Below are 4,396 nucleotides of genomic sequence, written 5' to 3'. Positions count from 1 at the left end.
CTGTAACTTAATGATGTTTCAGACCACTTTGAAAACATGTAGTTATTTATATCTTGTGATTTGCTTAATGTTTGGCTTTCCTGCTAGGCTGTAATCTCCATGAGGACTGAGAGAGTATGTTTCATTCACCACTTTTCCACAGCACCTTGCTGCAGAATGATGGCAATTAGTAAGAGCTTCATAAACTGACTAACTGACTGTTGGACAGGTGGTTCTCAGTGTTAAGACCTCTGAGTTTGGGACACAGTAGTACAAAGCTTCTTAACATAAAAACTGCCATGCACCTGGGTTGCTCAGCCAGTTAAGTGACCAACTTTGGCTCAGGTCATGATCTCATGGTTTGTGAGTTTGAGCCCCACTTTGGACTGTGTTGACAGCTCAGAGCCTGGAGCCTACTTTGGATTCTGTGTGTTTCCCTCTCTCTGCCCTTCCCCTGCTTGTGCTCTGTCTCTCTCTGTCTCTAAAAAATAAATACATGTTAAAAAACTAAAAAAAAAAAAAAAAAAGCTGCCATAAATTGAGCACTAACTATGTTCAGGAATGGGGCTGATTACCTCTCATTTTCTAATGGGATTCACACAACACTTGGAGGTGGGTACTAGTATCTGATTTTTAAAAAAGACAAAACTAAGGCTTAACCATAGTTCAATTCTATACCAAAGTCTGTCTCCAAATACTTAAAAATTAAAAAAAAATTAAATCAGTTTGTATATATGGAGCTTAAAATATCAAATATTTCTATAGTACTTATCATAAAACATAGCAGTTCCTAGTTCCACAGATCAAACCTCTCTTAACCACACATTACTTCTCCCAATTTCTGCTCCTTCTATATGCTCTATTTCACAGTCAAGATTCTTGAAAGGATTGTGTTTACATACTTTCTCTGTTTATTTACAGCCCGTTTTTCCTTTACCATAATTGGTCTCATTAAGGTCATTTGTAACTTTGTGTTATGCTTAATGGCTACCCCTGAGCTTCCATGTTCTGTATTCAATGCCACCAATGTGGAGTGAGTAATCAACCAGGTCACAGAAGCTCATAACCTCCTGCCTGTTGTCTTTTAAAACTATTTATTTTAAAATGTTCATTTTATTTATTCATATATTTATAATTACTTTGTAGTTATTTATATATTATTTATAAATGATTTACTTATTACTTTATTATTTATTTTATTATTAGTCTGGGGGAGGTTCACACACCTCCATGTAAGGAAATTCCTTGCTATTCCACAGCTGTCATTGTTGCATTCTTCCATGTCTGATGTGGCCTTTCTGAGGCAAGTTGGAGAAACTAGGCTACATTTCCCAGAAACTGAAGGATTTTGGGTTAGAGTTGGTCAAAAGAGACATTTGCTTGAAATCTGAAAGTCTTCTATATCAGCCCCCTTCACAGTATTATTCTGTTTCTTGGTCTTGCTAAGCTTCCAACATCTAACACCAAAAACCAACTCCAGTGCTTCAGGGAGGCTTGGTAGTAACTTTTTTTCTGATCCTCCAACTCCTTCAGTTCTTTACTTACACAGCTTAAATCCTTCAATAAATTCCCTGCTCTGGAATATTCATAGTGATCCTGTTTCCCTGATGGAACTCTAATACCGTTGTTGTTTCAGTTATCTATTACTGTGGACCAAACTATCCCAAAGCTTAGTGGCTTGAAACAACCATTTTATTATTTTCATGATTCTCTGGGCTGACTGGGCTAAGCTAGGTGGCTCTTCAGCTGGCCTTACTTGAAGTTTGGTGACTGACTATGGAGGAATCATCTAGAGGTTTGCTCATCTAGTACTATGGACTGAACCATTTGAAAACTTAGTGGCTTGAAACAATAGCCATTTTATTTTCTCCATATCTTTTGGTTGACAGGGTTTAAATGGGAGTTTCATTTCTTGGTCATGCTTAGAGTCTGGTAACTGCAATGGAATCACCTTATGGTTTGACTGGGAAGTAGAGATTTTGGCCTCTTTCTTTCTCCATACATTCTCAGAACCTCTTCAGTAGTCTCCCCATCACCATAGCTGAATTTTGTATATGGAAGCTCAGCGTTCCCAAGGACAACAAATAGAAGCTTTAATCATTTCTGCTATATTCTATTAGTTAAAGCAAGTCATTGAGATGCCAAGATCTAATGTAGGAAGTGACTACACAAGGCCATGTTGTGGTGTGATAATGATAATGATAATGATAATGATAATGATAATGATAATGATAATAATAGTTGTGGATCTTTATAAATCATTTTGGAGATGAGCTACATAATTTTCTATTTGGCCTACAGTAGGCTTGGTTAATTTCCATGTTACTTTGAGCTGTGCTCTTCCTAGACCCATTTTATGCTATGCTGGTGTCATAGTGCGTGTTCATCAGGCACTATGTTTGGGTCCCACATTTATACATGCTCTGTTAGAATACTCTGGCCTGAAACACCAGCCACTACAAGTAGCATGAATAGGAGCATCAGAGGGTACTTCTCTTCGTCCTGGTTGAGCAGCTATGATTGTGAATGTATACCATCACTCAGTATAACAACTTGGATAGAACCTAGCCTGCAGGCATTTAGCTTGTGACACTGCCCACTGCCTGCCTCTAGGGGCAGCAGCCAGTTGGATGGCTGCTGGTGTGAGCTTTTTTCTATTGACAAATCCTGCAGTCATTTGATTCTCTAAGGCTGGTACAGGGGTTGTCCTCCTCCACCTAGGGCTGCCTCTTTTCCTTTACTGGGACAAATTAGGTTTATTTTTTTGTACCTGGATTCCCTGTCAGAGGTGTTGGTCCTGAGGTTCCTTTTCTAACCCTGATACTTTTTTGTGATTAACTAGATCAACTGTTAGATTATGAATGATGCCATGTGACCATAATAGAAAGCTTATGCAGAGATCCCATATTGTATATGCTATCACTAGTTTATTCTAGACTACAGCTAGAGTTGGCTTCACCGGCATGAGATCTGTGCATTTGCACAAAGAACAGGTCTGGTTCAATGCTTTGGCATTGCTATCTTGATATTCTTGTTAATTTTTGAACAGGGGTCCCTCATTTTCTCTTTTGCACTAGGCCCTGTAAACTATATAGCCTGTACTGACCATAACAATTGTATCCAGTTATTTTTCTGATTCTTACTAATTCACAATTAGCTACAGAGGTAGATCTGGAAATAAAACTAAACTAGGGTCTGACCTGGAAGGTGAGAGCCCACTACCAAGACCTATTTGAGCATAGCTATTGTACTGGTGCATCAGGGAGGGTAATAGCCAGGTTGGTGGGCTTTGCCTTGTAAGGAGTGGTGAGGTAGGTAGAAAGGACATAGGGAATGTCTGGCTGTCATGTATTATTTCTGTTGCCAACATAGAATTTCAGGCTTTTATTCCCCTCTTGGTAAAAGACCAGGTGTCTTATACTTACTCCTTTCCTACATTTTCTCCGTAAAGCATGTTAACTATGGCTTACCACTGTGCTGAAAGAATTTCTATTCAAGAGAATAGATACTTTATGTCCCATTTTGTTTGCATCATTAGGGTCTCAGGCTGGCCTGGCCATGGCCTACCATGTGAACCTGCTCTTCTCAACCTACATTCTCTCTTTAATTGATTTAATTTAATTGATCTCATTTATTACTATGGTTGTGAATTTTAGGCTGTAACTTTGAGTAATAATTAAAACATTATGGTTTAAAATTTTTAATTTTCTTTCTGTATCTGAAAACAAGGGCAATTCAGTAATTCTTTCCTATAATAAAAGAAAATTACACAGTAGGTAGGCATGACTTTTTAAGTGAAAAGGGAGATGACATATAGTATATATAAAATGTAATTATATTGAGCTGAAATTGGGAAAAACTATGATTGACAGATGGTAACTGAGTTTTTCGCTATTATCTTCCATGTCAACGATCTTGTTCATGTTGTATATAGTAATATATAAGTGGAGACTTTAGATGAAAGTAATAACATCAATTTATACTTAAAAGTACCAAGACCAAATTCATTTTTTCTCAAATATTGTTTATTTGCTCTTATATTTGTATTTTGACTACTGAAATACATAATCTTAACTTCTTGATGGAATTTGAATTATCATTCTAGAAAACTTTTGTATCAAATAATCAATATGAATATTAGGTATCAATATGAAAAAGGATCTTTATTCATTTTTTATGAAAAATAATTTGTAAATAAAAAGTTTAACCTTTAATATTGACCTATAATTTTCCAAGTACCCCTGCATGTTTATGGTTAATCCAGATATCCCTTCTAGAACTCTTAAAATTATTTTTATGAATTCGTAGTCACACAAAATGAATTTAAAAATTCAGAAATATCCTTAAGTTTTGCTGTTGATGTTTTTTAAAATCCTATTCTAGGTCTTCTTGAATTTTTTTTCTTTTTTAATATATA

This window comes from Lynx canadensis, chromosome C1 (assembly GCF_007474595.2).
Source record: "Lynx canadensis isolate LIC74 chromosome C1, mLynCan4.pri.v2, whole genome shotgun sequence".
Taxonomy (NCBI): Eukaryota; Metazoa; Chordata; class Mammalia; order Carnivora; family Felidae; genus Lynx; species Lynx canadensis.
This window is presented reverse-complemented; position numbering follows the sequence as displayed.